The sequence below is a fragment of the Varanus komodoensis genome, unplaced genomic scaffold, assembly GCF_004798865.1.
Source record: "Varanus komodoensis strain SLA01 unplaced genomic scaffold, ASM479886v1 scaffold2, whole genome shotgun sequence".
Classification (NCBI taxonomy): domain Eukaryota; kingdom Metazoa; phylum Chordata; class Lepidosauria; order Squamata; family Varanidae; genus Varanus; species Varanus komodoensis.
The window spans coordinates 66,568,167-66,586,980 of NW_025335568.1; the positions used below are offsets into that span (position 1 = coordinate 66,568,167).

At 44.7% G+C, this 18,814-nt stretch overlaps 1 protein-coding gene across 3 annotated transcripts in view; it reads right to left on the bottom strand.

The window, feature by feature from the left end:
* Positions 1-18,814, bottom strand: part of EFEMP1 (EGF containing fibulin extracellular matrix protein 1) — a 56,733-nt gene that overhangs the window by 21,747 nt on the left and 16,172 nt on the right. The gene's annotated exons all lie outside the window — the stretch shown is intronic.

The window sequence follows — 18,814 nt, forward strand, 5'->3', positions numbered from 1 at the left end:
GCGCAGCTGGCAGGGACCCCGGACCCCAGATTCCACATGCCCAGCTTCAAACCCCGGCCCAGCTCTGGCACCACCACATGCTCACCTCCTCCCTCTCCCCAGTCCTATCCCTTCTGCTCCCTGGCAGCTCCCTCTGTTCTCTCACACACCCCTCTTGTCTTGTAGAAGAGGGGTAGGCAAGGAGCAGATCCCCAGATGTTTGGGCCTTCTTCTCCCAGCCTTCTTCAGCATCAGGCATGCTGAGAGGGGCTTCTGACAGCCAAAAACCACTTAGAGATTTTATTATATCAAGTGGCAGGGTGGATTTGATTTAAATCACTAGTTAGCAAAACAAGATTTAAATCATGGTTTTCTATATAGTCTCCCACATGCCTGCCTTACCCGTAGGTAGAGGAACTTCATTAAAATATTCCCAAACTGGGTCTCTTTTACAGCCTGATGCCACTATAGGTTTTCTCCTCCAGGGAAAGAAGAATATGATAAACCTCATATCAAAAAGATCCAAAGATTTGTGGAGTATTGTGTTCAAAAAGTTTCTCTTTCATTTTTACTGCTTTCCCATCTCTTCCCCCACACACTTAGCTTCTTGTGCAGAGCTATTCCACTCCCAACAATCTTCTATTTATTGAATTTTTTGAAACTTAGCCTTTAAGAAGTAAGGGGTTGATTTTGTGTTACATAGATTTGCAAAGGGACAGTGGAATTAACATCTTTTCCTCGATTCTGTATGTTTTATTTATAATGTTTTTGCTGTGAAGAAGAGGCACATGATCTCTGCAGCCACAAATTCAGTTTTGAGAACTGTAAAACCAAGCACCTGGCATAATATCTTCTAGATGGAAAAATTGCCCAATAAACTGACAAAAACCTCTAGAAGAACATGTTATTATGAATGGATTAATGGAATTCATTTACCAAAAAGTTAAATATTGCATGAATACATGCTACATAATTAAAAACGAATCTGTATTTCATGATGAATAACCTTTGGACTAGAGTGTACCTTAAATAGAAAGCTATCTTTAGAAAGATTTTTCCTCAAAAATCATTTTATTTTAAAAAAATCTGATTTAAAATTTAAAAATTATTGATTTTTATCCACCCTGTCAAGTGGGATATAACTATACAAATAAACAAACAAACACATACCCACATATGATAATAAATAAATGCACCTGCAGATCTACCCTGTTCCACCACAGCAGTGGATCGATTACTTTATGTACTATTAGGCTTTGCTTGGTAGTGGATGCCAAACCTCAAGACAGGGCCATTCCAGCACACGAGCTGTGATGGCCAACACGGCAGTCCCTTGGCGCACTTGCGCTTCTGGACAGGGTAGCTGGCAGCACTCAAGTGTGGAACAGACAGCCAGGATCCGAGGTCTGTGCCCTTGCAAGGTCATGGACCATCCTGCTCCTGCCCAGAAGTGCCACAAGATCCCACTGCTTACATTGAACACGATACCTGCACTGCATGTTCTCCATCCAGACGCCCATGTCCCGTTTGCATAATGGAGACATGCACTAGAACCTGAATGGATGAGTCTCCAGCTAAACCATGTGCTTTTCTACATGAGGAATTGAACCTGCTATTTAAGTGAGGTTCTTGCATTTTCTTGGCTGGAAGAAAAGTGCCTCCATTACATGGATTCCCCCATCCCTGACAATATCTCTTTCTCTCTGTGTGTCTTTTTATATATTCTGCTACCCAGCCACAAGCGGGCAGTGTGGTGTGGCTGTGGAACTCTGGAATTGTGACCGCATGCAAGCCTTTCACTACGGTTTGTTCTGCATCTGAAACTGAATAGCTGACTCTCCTTGCTGTAAAAAGGGCTGTGAAAATGGGTGGAAAACTTGGGAGAGGTCTAGAAGCTGGTGACATCTTTGGAATGGCCTGCAAACTTCTGTGAATGAGGGATCCCATCTGCACAAGGAATGTCTCATGTAGGGAAGTCCCATTTTTCAGTTTACTCTTGGCAGCCAGTGGACCTTCAGATCTGCCCTGGAGACTTAAGCTTTGGGATCAGCAGCTGGAGACCCCAAAGCTGATTCTGACCACGTGCCCCAAGTGTCACCAGCTAGACCGCAAACTGCCAGTCCCAGAATGAAAGTGGAAGATGGAAGGGTGCTGATGGTTTGCTCCAATGGAGCAAAGCTCAGGGAACCAAGGTTCCATTTAGATGCCAAGAAGCACCTCCTGACAGTTAGGATCCCGAGGGTATGGAATGGGCTTCCACGGGAGGAGGTTGAGGCCCCATCGGTGAGGGCGTTCAAGGACAGGCTGGACATGCACATGGTGGGCAAGTCATGAGTGGAGCTGGCTAGAGCCAGAGGTTAGACTAGATGGCCCGGGAGGTCCCTTCTGACTCGCTCTGTTTCTATGTTTTTATGTTAGAGGTTACAGCCAAAGAAATTGATGGTTGTCCACTTTGGGAGATGGGAAAGAAGTCCTGAACCCAAAGCAAGCTCTTTGATGATGTCCAAAGACAGCACCAGAACATTTCATGAGATGCGTGCAGGAGAAGTCAAGTAGGATCCTGGTTTGGGTTCTCCAAAACTGCTCTACAAAAGAATTTCATTTTCTTTCCTCAGCCTAACTCTTTTCTGCTGGAATGATGGACAGATTTTATCTACCCTGTTCTAAAATGGTGTTTATTTTTTTTCAAAGTGAAAAAAAGTTAACTTCAAGGCTACAAGAATGATCTGGCCAACGTTTAAGCTCTTTTAGCAGCCACAGATTTTGATAGGATGATTTAGCATGTACCCAAGCCTCGCTCATTAAAACCAGAGGATCTAAGCGACTGAACATTTTCTGCATTATGCCTAGACTTCTTAATGATCGCCACTAACATGACTACAGAAGACCAAACATTTTATGATCAAATGTTACTTGCAAAACTTGTGAGGCCTCTCTCACTGGAACAAACCTTGTATGTTTGGTTATATTTTAATCATGACACTGAACAGGTCGGAGCAATTTATCAACAAACGGCAGAAAGACGCTACCACTGCTTGTCAGGATGCTAAATGGATTGATACAAATTGCACTAACTTCCAGAGACAATCCTGGATTGGCTTTTAAAAATCTGTTCCCCTTACAGATGGTGCAAACACCAAATCAAATACAAGTACAGCTCCATCCCACCCACGATGACCAATAAATGTTGGAGGATATTCAAAAAATGATTGCAGATAAAAGAGATTTCCCCCTGTGGCATGTCTTCTTTGAAACAAATATGGAATGTTTCCATGTATTCTGTTCAGTACTTTATTCTGCAATGTCTCAAAATACGTGTTCCTGAACATGAAGAGACAGCATAACAATGAAATTAAGTTAACACAACCAAATTAACCTCAGGGCCCATCACTGCAAAATTCGTAAGAAGAGAGGTGGGGGGGGGGAGCCTGAATCAAGTCATTTTATGTGATTTCTTGTTTATGTAAGTTAATTAAAAAGCTATTCAGCATTTGATAGGAGGCTGCCATTCTTTCTTGAAAGGTAGCCAAAAATCTGATTGTGCTTTAATGGTGTCTAGAATTATATGATTGTTCTTAATGTTTGTTTGTTTTTTTTAAGTTCCCAGGCTGCTAATTCTTTCCGTTTTTTCCCCCTCTCTCCTTGGAAATGGAGAAAGCCAGGCCAGTGCAACTGGTCATCTGCTAACTCGAACATTGGAAGGAGGTAACTTGCAGCCCTTCAGGTATTTTGGCCCTGCTTCACCAACAGCTATGTGATGCGAGGTGCCAAAAGTGGCCTATACTTGCCAAAGACCTCATTGAATAATGCAGTTTTTTCCTGCTGGAAGGAGGGCAGCAGAAAGGGATCAGCTGCCTCTTGGGAAAGTTGGAAGAGCCTCCAAAAACATCCTCTCTTGCCTCTCCACCATATCTGCCTATGAGGGTGGTGCTTTTGAGAGAAGAGCTTCTCCAGAAGATCTTGAGGACCAGCCCAGCTCCTATGGGAGAGGGCACTCTTTCCAGAAGCTTGGCTCCAGGCCTTGCGCAGCCCATGAATGTCATACCCTCACCCTGAATTCCGCCTGGAATACAGCTGTGACCGGGGAGCAGTATGCTCTTGACAACGGGGCCCAGTCAGTGGTCAGCCAGAAGAGTCTGGACCAGTTGGAGTTTCTGAACAGTTTTTTGTGAGCTTTCCCACACAGAGAATATTACAGGAGGCCAAGCTTGACTGACCAGGAGGACAAGATGGAGCTGATCCCAGTGGGGGAGTGTCCAGCACATTAACAGCTACCATTCTGTAAATGCCCCTCACTATACAGAAACCAACCTAGGATCAAGTTAGATGACTTGTGCATCTCCCCCAGCATTCTCTACTCTGACTGTGAGTATTTTTCTGCCCTCTCCAGCAGGGGCAGGTCTTTCCCTTCTCTTCACCTGCTCTGTTTGCGTTGATCTGGTATGCCAAGGACTGACCCCGGAAGCATTTCCATGTGAGGCGGCCCTTCCCTGAACCAAATTCATCCCTGTGAGAATCAAAGGGCTCTCCCTCTCCGAAGACGCTCGCTGAGCTCTATTTTTGGGCTTGCGGTTCACCAGGCTGTGAGTGCAGCTGAAGTTCAAGTTGAGTTCAATGACAGCCATCAAAAGCAGAAGCCCTTATCTCAATGAGGATATTGTTTTCCAGCTGTAATCATGCTATCTGTTGGCAGCAGCCTCCTTTCTGAAATCTCTACAACTCCCTGAGTAAATAAGGAGATTCCTGATGCGGTTCCAAGCTTTTAAAATATGCCTTTGAAGGGCTCGGCCAGCAGCGATCCTCCCCGGGCCAAACATATTTGTGGGATAATTTGACACACTTCTCTGTGGTGCGGTCTTGCGACTGCAGTGTTGCACTGGGGACTCCTGAGGTCTGGGTTCTTGCCTTTTCTTGGCCATGGAGCTCACTACCTCACAGGGCTGTTGTTGTGAGGATAAAATGGAGCCAGGTAAGCTGCTCTGGGTTCCTCACAAGAGACAAAGTAATGCAATGTAGCAGTAGGTAAGTCCTCGGCTGTGAAAGAAAAGAGGCCAAGGAAGCATGCCCCTTCCGAAAATTAGCAACCAAGACAGTTTGTAAAGATATGCAGCCATTTAGGAACTTTATCAAGGATATTTGCTATGTGATCCACAATCCTGATTGGCACCGGGTGGATTAAAATAATCTGGAGTTAGCACAGCTTCCTTACTCCAAGGGTTCTTGCCCAGTCTCACAATTAGCACAGGCACAAACACCACCACTTGCTTAACATTTGAATAGGATTTTTTAAAGCCCAGTGCTCTTCAGACAACAACCCTAGGCAGGTTTAGACAGAAAAATGGTCTCCTATTCCTGCTATAGCTGGTTAGGACTTGCTGTCTAAAGCTGAGGGGGAGGGAGAGGGAATGTGGCACGCTGTTTGCAGTGCAGACTTGCCCCAGGTGACTTTGGGCCAGTCACCGGCTCTCAGCCTCGCCTACCTCCACAGGCTGTTGCTGTAAGAACAGAATGGAGAGGATGTGAACCTTGCAGGTGCTCTGGGTCCCTTGCAACAGGGAGGCAGGTGGGATATGAATGCAATGCAATGCAATGATGACGATGCTTTGTGCCGGATTAAGCCCTAGCCTTAGCAAATGCTTTGGAAAGCAACTCAGTATTAATATTCTCATACTGTGGATTGCTCAGCCTGAGACATAAGAGGCCTGCTGTGCATCCTCCATCGGCACTTGTAGATTAGATGCAGCCGAGCAAACACTGAAGAATATTCAGAACAGAGGACAAATAGGCTGGAGAAGCAGGGGAAGGAGAGGCTGCACGCTTATGCAGATTGTTATTGAGTCTGTCATGCTAGATTAGCATAGGCTTCTGAATGACAATCCAATTAATAGTTAAGGCTTAGTATATATCTAGCATTTATCTACTGATTTGGAGAGTGTTCAAAAGTGATTTAACTTCATTCAGCTTCCTCCAACCCAGTGTCTTCCAGATGTACTACAACTCTCTCATCCCTGGCTACTGGGGAGGATGGGAGCTGTAGTGCAGCATGTCTAGAGGGCACTGGATTGGTGGAGGTTTACTTTATCTCACTTAACCTTGCAACAACCTTCTAAGGAAGTGCTGTTATTTTTTCCATACTGTGCTTGGAGAAAATGGAAGGAAGGAAGGAAGGAAGGAAGGAAGGAAGGAAGGAAGGAAGGAAGGACGGATGGAAGGAAAGATGGCTTTGGTGGTGGGAGGAAGCTTGATGGAGGGTTACAGAATTGTGTATACCTGGAAGAAGGTACACTGCGATTTTTTTTCTTTGTCTCTCTAATACTAGAAGCAAGGGTGACTGATTGAACAGACACATTGACAGAAATGCAGGACAGGGGCACAGAAGGGCTTTGTTGCACATGTTCAAGGGCATAATCCTGTGCACATTTAGGCAACCAGCATGACTCAGCCACCATTCATTCTTTCTATCTAATGTGGCAGAGGATTGCTCCTTAAGTTATGGAACTTCCTTGTGCAAGGTATGGCCAAGGTCCACTGGCATTGCCTGAGGTGCGTGCAAGAGAATCCTATGGATCCTTGCTCAGCATTAACCGCTGAGTTATTGTTGAGTTACTTTTGGGTCAAAAGGTGCTAACTCTGATGTAACTCTGCATAGGTTGCAACTGTAATAATGGGTGACAACCTGATCCTGTGCACATCCTTTTCATGCCCAATATGGTTTATTCCTGGTGAAAGATGTATATTTAGACTTTTACAAAATTCATGGAGGACCAGTCCATCACTGGCCAGTATAACTGGAGTAGCTCCGTGGAAGAAGCTTCAAGGTATAACTGACTTCCGAATGCAGGGGACAGACATTAGGAATAGAGTCTGCATGTGTTGGCTGCAGTTGCTTTGAGTCACTGGAGTGGCTGCTGGATTAAGTTCTGATCCGACTGGGCAATTTCTGTGATTCTGGACATGTTGACAGTCTCAAAATGCCTTTTCTTGCGCAGGACAGTAGGCAGGCCCACACATACCAAAGTGCTTAGACAAGGAAAAGACAAAGATTTCTGGCTGATACAACTTCTGCCAAGTAAAAACCTACAGGCAGGCTTTGGCTGAGTCATCCCAACACGGAATCACACACACACACAAGCACACACACTTTGCCTTTGGGCTCTGTAATTTTATTGACGTGGGTAGAATGAACCAGTTGCCAACAAAAATAAACAGAAACCCAACACTGTTGCGCAACAAGATTCCAAAGGGCTTTGATGCGGCAGGTGAGATCAGAAGGAAAAAGCACCACAAGCCAATCAGAACATCCTGGAAGAATGAGTTATTTGATGAAAACAAGTTCATGCTACAATCAAGTATCTTTTTGTAGCAACTAACCATACACCATTCACCCTCCTTTGTAATGTAGGGTCCAAAGGCAGGAACACAGGGGCAAAAAAATGGGGAAATGGGGAGATCTAATCGAGAACATTACCAGATTTTCTATCTCTAGATGTTTTCCATCTTCTGTCAGCCACAGTTTCTCTACATTTTGCACTGGGCAAACAGGTCAGTTTACATGAAAAACACGAAATGAACATGTATCTGACATCAGAAAAGAGCACTGTCGATACTGCAGTTGCCACTTTTTGCATTTGATTGCCCTCTGACCATCCTTCCCCCCACCATAAGTACGGTAAATAAACCTGAAACTCATATTCTCCATGCAACTTACATGCTACAGCCTAATAAACTGATTAGATTTAAGATATCACAAGCTTTGTTGCTCAGTGGAGCAACATCTTCTGGGGAAAAACCTACAGGACAAAAGCTTTCCTTTTCCTGAAGCATGCCATATGGAGCCATGTGCCCCTTATTTTCCCATAGATGCTGTCACATGTGCTACCAGAGGGAATTAGGGATTGTTGTGAGCCACTAGCCACAGTAATGGATTTGGACATTTTGGGATGGCAATTTATGGCAAGCATGCAAATCATGCAATAATTATTTTAAAGCTTGCACTTTCTAGGCCTTTCATAAATGGAACCAACACTGTGTGGGCAACCATACTGTTACCCAAACAGAAGCCAAGTTGTCAACAGTTGTGCAAAACCGAACAGAGAGACTGACCTGTGTACTTCTCTGAAATACTTTCTACCCAAATGACAAATAGATTTGGTCTCTTGTGCTGCACTTTCCGCTTTGCGGGCTCCTGTGGCTGCACTACAGCACCCATTCCCTTGACAAGGCCGGGTGCCCTTTGCACCCAGGCAAGACTCTGGGTGTCTTTTGTAATAACCTTATTGACAAACACACTCATTCAGCAGGTGAGAAACCAGCACATAACCCGTTTCCTCCATGTGTCCCAGGAGAAGACAACATGTTGTCGGGTTTTGTCATCTGGCAGTGTTCCACTGCTTTGTTTGATGCCCTCAGAAGTTGAAAAATTCCAAGCAGACCGAAACATAATTCAAACAAGACCAAAGTCACGACAGTGATTGACAATGGTGATTTGGGCTTTGTAGTTACAGGACCAGAAGCAGCTGCTGATAATACCATGGAATTTTCAGTTACCGCGGAACCCTATATATTATTTTAATTTGGCAATACAAACAGTGAAAATGTCACCTGGTACAGTCCTTCCTGGATTTTCCATATGGCCACAGGGTTTAGTTCATCCTTGCTCAACCTTGTCCTCTAAATGTGTTGGACTACAAATCTCAGCATCCTGCAAACAGCCTGCAGCCATGTTAGGCTGGGGAAGGGTGCTTGAGTTATTTAACCTGGAAGAGCAGGCAGCTTGAACTGAAAAGAATTTAAAATATTCTTTTAAAAATATTTTAATAGAAGTATTTGCAAAAATTGCATAAGGGAACTTTCTTAGAGGAGACATTCCTGATTTTCTCTACCTACTATGTTTTATCCAACACATCTAAAAACAAAGGACTGGTTCGCATGTCACAAGGAGGCATGGTGGCTTCTTACTCTTGTTGGTCTGTTGGATCATTCAGACCTGGTCATGCCAGTACTGAGTGGTAACACTGGTTTCCTGGAATCAAAGAGAGAATCCATTCTAATGCGGACTCTGAATATGCATGGTGGAGGTAGAGGATGGGCCCAAGCGGGGGTTCTTGATAGGGGGTCAGTTGATGTAATTATGAGTAGGGGGGACATGGTATTGGGTGGAGGGCTAGCCAGGTAAGAGGAATATGGCCCAGACAGTGAATAACTGCCCTGCTCAGGCTGCTCCCAGCCGCAGGTTTGGTGGTTGTCCTCTCAGCCTGCCCTCGGGACTCTAGATGCTGCTTTCAAATGTCAGGTTGGTGCCCAATAAGAACTCCCCCATCCATGATATAATGGCAGATGAGATGAGCAATCTGGTATGCAGAACCTGGGTGGGTGAACAGGGGGGCTCCCAGCCCTGCCCGCTTGGGTATTCTGTGCAGCACCGAGGAAGACTGGGCGGCTGGGGGTGGGGGTTGTTGTAGCCTATGGGAAACCCTTCTCTCTCACACTCTCCAGGCTCCCTTTCCATCTAGTTTAGAGCGTTTGCATCTCGTGCTGGGCCAGCAGGGCAGTGGGGATTCTGCTGATGTACCACCCACCTACGACCCCCCAGTCTTTTTATCAGACCTGACAGAGGCTGTCTCAGCTGCGATGCCAAGTTCCCCAGGCCGCTGGTTCTCGGGATCTCAACACCCATGCTGAGAATACCAGATCTGGGGCAGCTTGACCACCATGGGACTGTCCCAGCATGTCATCAGCCCCACACGTGCAGCAGGGTACACTCTCGATGTGATTCTTCAGCCAGGTGGGGGATAGTGATCTGAAGGTGGCGGTGGCGGCTGTGAATCGGTCCCTTTGTCATAGTGAGATCACTGCCTGTTGAGATTCCAACTAGCAGTGGCTTGTCCCTCTGCAGGGTGGTGGATCCATTGAGATGGTCTGTCCCTGGAGGCTGATGGATCTGAATGGTTTCCAGGGGGCTCTGGGGGACTTTCCTGCTGATATGACTGGTGGCCCTGTCACATCCCTGATTGATCTCTTCAATACAGAGATGACCCAGGCGGTTGACGTGATTGCCCCTGAGCGCCCTCTCTGTTGTGGAGCTTGTACAGCTCTGTGGAGCTGAGAGTGATGAAGCCAATCAGGAGAGAGCTTGCACGCAAGTGGAGGAAAATCCCTAATGAATACACTTGAGTCCTGCTGTATGTCTATAGTTGAATATATTTGGAAGCAGTGAGGCAAAACAAAACAATGCCTCACTGGATCCACTGGATCTTCTCCTTGCTGCTCAGCACAGCTCTCCAGAATTGTCTGGGGCCCACTACATGCTGGCCCCAAGGGCGTCCTGGAGTCATCTGAGACCTGCTGCAATATATTTGCTAGGTACTTCCAGGACAAAATCTCTCATATCTGTTTTTGAAGTGGAATCAGGTGAGATATCCAGAGTCATCAAGTGGAGCATGTCAGGAAGGGCTGATTTCTGATGAAATGAAAGATGTTAGGAGAGCGAACACTCGGAGGAGGGCCTTCTCTGCGGTGGCACCCTGACTATGGAATGTGCTCCCCAGAGAGGTCCGCCTGGCACCGTCATTATATGTTTTTCGGTGCCAGGTCAAGACCTTTTTATTTAATCAATATTTTAATATGTTTTAATGGGAATTGGATTTTATTGTTTGTATTTTATTAATTGCAGCCAGCATGGAATAGTCAATTTATCTATTTTATTTTGATCTATGTGGGAAGCCGTCCAGAGATGTAAGTAATGGACAGCATACAAATTTTATAAATAAATAAATACATAAATTTCTGTGATTTGAAATGTGTGATTGCTGCATGACTGAATTGACTCTTTGAGGCCAACACACGCATGGCCTGAGGATCAGGTTTTCATATGGAAAAGGGGTTTCTTTCATTACTTGTTTTGAGCCCCTGAAATGGTCACTTGTTAACTGACACAGCAACATTCATTCTGCATTTTGAGTTGCTGAATGAGTATCAGTGAAGGGGGTTGACTAATTTGCTTTAGCAGATAAGGAATGTCAGGAACTTTAGCTTTTGCTTGGGAAACCTTTTCCCTCGGCACATCAAGGAATAAATAAATTGGGATGGACCTGCTCACCACTGCCAACTTTGGAAAAGAGCCCAGAATCAGTCCAGTCCCCAAAGGATGTTTTATTAAACCATAATAAACACTTCTGTTGCAATTCCTTCCTTCCTCCTCTGCGCATTTACCTCCTTTCTCCCTGTTTCTGAAAGTAAACAGGGAGACAGGCACATCATTCAACCAATGGGAACAAAGCAGAGGATGATGCATGTGTTGCTGGGAAGCTGAGAGTAATAGAGAACGGATGGCTGAGCGGCCCCTTCTTGCAGGTCTTTCCATGGGACTCTGTGATATGTACTTACGAGCCACGATAAAATGGAGATCTTGGGTCTGGGTGACTGGAGAAGCCACAGTGAAGGGTGGCAAGTTTAGAACCGACAGGAAACCACGGAACCATGCAAAAATGCAACAACTAGGTCTGGAGGACATGACAGACCAGCAGGGATAAGAAACCATCATGGCTTCTTGTGACACCTACTCATTTACGCTCGCTCTCTCTCCTGACAAAATAGGTACTATACCACTGAGATGCTCCCAGAGGAAACTTGCGCATTTTCTGAGGATGCAACCATCAATCCCATGTCTTGTTTGCTTGGCTTCTTCTACCTGAATCATGATGGCTTGCGTAATACAAAAGGCAGTCAAGCAACAACAAAGCCACAGTGTTAATCTAGAACATCTCATTGGCACTGAAAAGCGGCAGCTTGTGTCCGTCAAATCCTTTTTACAGTGGCACTGCTCCTTAAAAAAGAAGACTGTTCCTTTTGCCGTCCACCCAAAAGCAAGTAGGAACGGAGCACTGAAAGGGTCTGTTCCTCTGGTGCTTGTGCGTGGCAGGGTAACCCACAGCAGAACCTCCCAGGTGAAACCAAGTTTTTGGATTGCCATACCCCCTTTTTCAGTACTTTTCGAGACAGCCCAAAGAGATGCATTTGAGGGTCAACTGGGGGAAATTCAGGGCTACCTGTACAATTCATTGTCTCTCTCCCTAGGACAAACTTTAAGAAGGACTGACATTCAATCACGCGAGTTGAGCCAGAAATACCTTTTCATAAAACTATCCTTTTTTTAGTTGACACACGACATCAAGAAGGGTATTAGGCTGATACCAAATCTAACCGTCATGGCTTGCTTCTTCCAGGAATGATTATACCTTATCATCCTCCTTCTAAAAGAACTCCACCAATCCCCAACTTCATTAAGAAATCTCTAGCTTCTATTATGATCGGATGAAAGGCTTTTTAAGCTCTCAAGAATATGTTATCCTGTTCGTATTATAATGTACAAAAATAAGTGCCTAACATAAGTTGTTTTCCACTGCATCCTTCTTTTTTTAAGAGCATCAAAGTGAAGTATTTTGCCGTCTAATTATATGTAACAAAAATCAGATACCTCCCCACTATACTTACAACCAGCGAACCCACTTTTACCCTGGTTCGAGATCAGCAGCATGGAAGCAAATAAAACACAAAAATGTTAATTAGTATAGAAGCTATTTTATAATCACCACATGGAGGCAAGGCTACCCAATCACTCTGTAATTTGCAAATCCCCTTTGTATTTTTAGTTCAGTCAAAACATACACTGAATAAGGTAGAATGGAACTCGTCAGGATGCAGTGTGCTTCCTTAATATACCTTTTTTGAATAACTACACAATAATTTTCTGTTTATCCATCCTTATTACTAAGACAGCCATCTATTCCAGACCACCTCTGGAAGGAAGGAGGGGGGCTCACAAACATGGATTTTAACCATGTTAAAATTTATCCCCTAAGTGATATTTACAAACTCTCTGCAGTTTGCCACTGGTCACCCATTCCTGGTTCTCACTGGCTGTGTTGTTGTGATGTCAGGAGTTGTTGCCCTGAATGGCCACGATTTGGTTACTTTCTAAAAAAATTGAACCAAGAATTCACCTGATGTTGTTATCAGTTCCCTGCATTCCAGTACATTCTGTTTTGTCCAACATTTCTTCCTCAGATCTGACATTTAGCCATTTTAGGAAAGTCATTGCTCAGCCAGTCTTAATGTGGCGAAGTTAAAGGTTAACCGTTTCCTACTGACAGGTCCTGCCCGTTTTATTGCTTCCTGAGGAGTGTGATGGAAAGTTGAGTGATAAACAGCCTGTTAAAAGGTGCAATCCTACATACACTGACCCAGAAGTACGTTCTCTTGAATTCAATGAAACTTATTTTTGAACAGATAAGGCATTAGGGTCATGCTGTAATTGCCTCCCAAACAGTTTCTCTAAATCGTTCACTGCGTCATTTCTGTTTTGTGTCCCTGCAAATGGAAGGTAATAGTTTCCCCAGCCTCCCTCTCAACTTTTGCTATTTTATTTTTAAATGGCATTAATTCTTTGTAAAAAGAAAGGAAAGGACTATAAAAAAATTAATTTTTAAATTAAATTTAAATTAAACATTTCTATGCTGTCCTTTGCAACAAGCCTCAGGATGGCTTATAGAACCATCCTGTAATTTAATTATTTTTATTAAAAAATTAATGAAAATTAAATTATAAAATATATTGTTTAGAATAAAACATAACAGAACAAAAAATAATTCAGCGGGACCCCCGTATCTGCTGGCCCAGTTAACACGTTTCCACTTAACCACAGCTGTCCTCAGTCCAAAAGCAAAGTTGTAAAGTGCTTCCTTTAAGTGAAAATTCTTGATTTAATAGGGAAAGAAAGAATTGTATGTTGTGGTTGCTAAGATGTATGGTAAGAACGAATCTTCTCTCTGTGAAATTGCGAAAAAGGAAATGTATATGAACAGGATATAGTTTTTGCTACTACCCATGGTCTCAGGCATCCATTGGGGGCCCTGGAGTCTATCCCCACAGATAAGAGGGTTCTGCTATAATTTCTGTTTTGTCCCCCCATTTGATTTAATCAATTTAGCTTTTAACATGGGAGGAGCCATGACTTCATATTTTTTCTTGTTAAAACAGAAAGTTATGTTGTTCATCCAGCAATGATTACAAGAGGCTGGGGTGGGGAACTTGTATTCCTGAAGATCTTGTTGGACTGCAGCTCCCATCATCCCCAACAGTGGAGAATTAAGGGCGTTTTAGTCCAACAAGATCTGGAGGGCCACATTTGTATTGTTATTAATGGGAATAAGAACACAGAAGCTAGTTTTGCTGTGCCCAGAATGCAATAGCATCTGTAGGCAGTCCAAAGGTTTTTTGATGATTCGCTCCATGTAGAGAACAGGTGCCAGCATAACCGTGTGTCAGGTATGCCCTGAACATCCCACTGCTGTGCATCCGGGGAGTTAAGTACTTTTAATAGCAATTCCCTCACAGCAGACCTGCAAGCAAATGATACCATTTATAAGATAGTAGAGTTGGAAGGGGCCAGAAGGCCATTGGGTCCAACCCACTGCTCAATGCTGGACTTCCTAGATGGCCATGCAGCTGGCTGTTGAATACCTCCAGTATGGGAAAGCCCATGACCTCCCTAGGTCATCGGCGACATTGCCACACTGCTGGAACAGTCAGGAGATTTTTCTGGCTATCTAGCCGGAATCTGGGTTCCTGTAACCTGAACCTGTTATTCCATGTCCTGCACTCTGGGATGACTGGGAAGAGATCCTGGTCTTCCTCTTTATGACAGCCTTTCAAGTCCTCGAAGAGTGCCGTCATGTCTCCCTTCAGACTTCTTGAGGCTAAACATGCCCACTTCTTTCCATCTCTCCCCATAAGGCTTTGCTTCCCGTCCCCAAAACGTTCTTCTTGCCCTCCTCAAAACCCTTTCCAGCTTGTCTGCATCTTTCTGAAACCAGTTCTGGTGTCCAGAACTGGAAACATATCCCACCTTCTCTCCTTTCAAGAAACTCAAGACTTTCCTCCTCCTCCTCTCCCCACAAAAACAACCCTTTCAGGTAGGTTGGGCTGAGAATCTGCCACTGGCCCAGAGTTACCCAGTGAGGACATGAACCCAGATCTCCTGAGTCCCAGTCCTGCACCCTTAGCCACTGGACCACAATGGGAATACAGCCTGTTAAATTCAGTGGGGCTCACTTCTGAGTAGATGGGTACAGGATGCCACTGCATAAGAACAATTACAGGCATGTTTAAATAGAAAGACAGTCCCACAATGCTTCCTGTCTAAACACTCATAGGGAATGGTCCTGAATATAGGAGTTCAGTTTGTTCTTTGGTCTAAATGCTTCTCAAATGTCTTTTCATGTGGTTTTATGGAGTCATCTCTATTCTCCTCTATAAATGTCAGCCTACCATATTCATATATACCTCAGGTTATAAATTCAACTCACCTCCTTCTACCCAAATCAATCTGTAGGGTGTTTTTAGTTTAAAAGGGATTAAAAACAGAATCACAAAGTACTTTGCAATTCTTGCAGAGAAGGCGCAGTCTGTTAGAAACCCTACACCAATGATCCATTGACTGCTCTCTGGTGGAGGAAATGGCAGATTTCCTTCACACATGGAGCAGTCTCCTCTTGGGTCCTGGGAAGGTCAGATGCTCTTGGAGAGCCAATCTGATGCCTTCCTTCCACATGTCAGGTTTCTAGCAACCCTTGAGCTTTCAGGATGCTGTTTGGATGAGCTTATGACCATGGTCAGTTTAGGTCAGGAAGCTGAAGGGAGATGTCCTGCCATTTGCGTGTTCAAGCCAATTAAGGTTTTACTTTCACATTGCATTATGATTCCGGCAAAAGACACATTCACGTGTCTCCATAGCCTTGTTTGGGTGTCCAAGAAACAGAGGCGTGGACGGGAGACAAGTGTCTGGCACTTCATCTCAGACCTTTCCACGTTGACAGGAAAGAGCTGCAGCGACCTTGTTTGGATGCTGGGGCATTTGAAGCCCTGTGTGCGCAGGGTTCCCACCGTTCACCAACACTGACCATTCACCCAGTCAGGTGTTGTCTGCACTGATCGGCAGACAATCCCCAAAGTTTCAGGCTGGCTTCTTTCCTTGTCTTACCTGGAGAAGCCAGAAATTGTGGCATGCAAACCATGTGCCCCTGCCACTGAGGACCTGCTTCTTCGGGACCTTGGATGATGGTTAAGCAGGGGACCTTTTGCACGCCAGACCTGTGGAACGCAGGTAGCTGCCACATAACAGGTCGGGGTCCAGGTCCAGGTAGTCCAGTGCTGTTTTGATGGAGAGCAGCTGTCCATGGAGAAGCATCTTCCTCCTTCCCTGTTGTTGGAGACCCCCTTTGGCCAAGGGATTCTGGGAATGAATGTGAGTCCTCCCACATGCAGATGTCTAGGCGCTAAGGGATGGTCCCTCCCCATATTAGCAGTTGAGGTCTTCTAGTAGTCTGCATTAACCCACACTGTGGTTCCTTGGGTCTGACCTTTTGGTTTGCAGAGCTGTGCAAAGAGCCAATTTTTTTTTAAAGAAACAACAGCACTAGCTAATGAACAACACTCATATGAATGTACCTCCACCACTCCCCAGGCCAAAATTCCCAGGATATTAGCAATGGTAATTTTATTTATTTATTTTTTGCACAATCAGGAATAAGTCTTGCAACATTGTTGTGAACTCTGGAGGCTGTTTCCCATTTTATTGTTTGGATAAATAGTTTACTTTAACATCTGTTCCTTCAGCATGTATCATTTTAGTCAAAGAAAAGACCTGGAGCCAGTTCCCACTTTTGATCCATAAACACTTGTCTAGGATAAGCCAGTGGGATATCCAAGCACACATCAGCAAACCAAAAATCTTCCAAAGCTTAGGCTATTCATTATTTTCATTCTGTGGCTTCAATGACAACGACGAAAACAACAACAGCAACAATAATTTCCCTCATCTTGTCATATTAAACAGTGGTTAAGTGCCTAAAATTAAAGCAAGCTGTATTAAATTGCTATAGTTCCTTTCTCAGTATTCATAGAAGCAATGTCAACCTCATTTACAGACAAAAGTCACTCTCAAATTAAGTTACCATTAATGGACATTGCTGTGAGTTTATTTTATGAATCAGAATTGAAACATGCCGGCTAGAATCCATACCCTAAAAAAAGTCTACAACCCTGCCAAAACCACCATTGATCTCCACAGACTGCAAGCTTTTGCCTTAACAGGATTATTTGTTAGGCCTGAAATATGTCACAGAGCCAGTGACCCAGTACACGTTGTGGATTTCCCCGCAGAAAACAATCCACCAGCCATGGAGGCTGGACAGCCAGGGACCTGATAAACCACCAAGTTCTGCCACTTGTCTCCGGCAGCAAGCAAACGGTCTCAGGCCCTTCTACTGCACATTATTCTTCATAGGTTATGCAGTACAAGCAAACCTGTGTTTCAGTGTATCTTCACCCCGTACGAGGAATCTTACTGCTCTGGGGTTTGGATAGCCATGCCTTCTTCCAGGATACTATTGAGGCAGAAGTCAGGCAAGGCATCTCTCGCTCTCTCTCGCTCTCATTTCTAACTGGCACAGAACAGCTCATGGGAATTGCCTCAGCCTCTTCAGCCCTTTCTAGAATTGCTCCCCCTGGAGGGGGGCTTAAGAGACCTTTTCCTGCACTTCTGCAAACTTTGGAACTCCCAGGAACCTGTGGACATCTCCCTCCCGTTTCTCTGTGGTCTCATTTAGGCTTCAGTTGTGTTGGTGCAGCATCCCAACAGATCTGGAGTTCAGTGCTCTTTGCTACAGGGAGGGATGCTGATCCATACAGCCCCAGACTGGGTTCCAAAGCCCCGGGCAGACCATGGTCCCTGCCCACGTGCGTATGCGCATGTGTGTGGAAATGATACACTTTATTAATCCTTCTATCTCAGTAGCTCCAAGCTCAAACTCACTTCTTGGGAACGGCTGTAATCAGTTCTGATGTCCGCTCCTCATAAGTCCAGCAGCTCTGTTAACCCTGAAATCCTGCTCCCAAATTTTGAGTTGCCTCTTTGGACCAGGTTAAGTCCCCTTTACCTCCATTTTTATCCCCCAAACTAAGTAAAAACAGAAGAAGGGATGTAGCTCACTGGTAGAGCTCCAGTTGTTTTGGAACTCAGCTTCCAGCATTCGTGACCATTGACCATGTGGCCAAAAGCTTATGGGAGTTGAAGTTGATAACATCTGGAGACAGACCTTCTGCCCACCCCTTTTAGACCAGTGGTCACCAACCTCTGTAGACCCAGAAGTTGACTTTTAGCCATCACCTGCAACATGGAATTTGTTTTCACAGTTTTAGGGTGTCTGTCTTCTCCTCTTGCCTGCATTTCCCTTTCACATTAACTCTCCTCCTAAGAATATAAGAAGACTCCCACCGGATCTGACAAGGGTTTGTTTCCTACAGTGCATCAAGTCAGCTTCCCTCTGTTGCTGCCGCCACCCTACACTCGCCCTACGCTACAATAAATATTCAGGGATGTATGGCCTCTGAGCTTGTTGGTTCCATTTGGATACCTGGGCCAAAAGCTGCCAAGTCCTCTCCTGCACGGCACCATCCAACCCTCTTTACAGCCATGCATTGCTGCAGTTGGTGGCAGCCAACTCCACACTGAATCCACCACCAAGCAATTCCATTGGGAATCGGCTCCAGTTTCTAGAGCTAGAAAGCTCTCCCACGTTTCTTCTTTCCTACTTTTTATCTTGATCTTAAGACAGGAACCCACCCCATCCCAGTGGGGAAAAGGAATCAATAATGAACACAACATTTAATTTTTTAAAAAAAAATCTGGTTTGCTGAGTTTAGTATAAAAAGAATTAAATGTAGTTCGCTTGCTAGGGTGCACCATTTTATTTGGTTTCTTTTTACTGTATTTTTT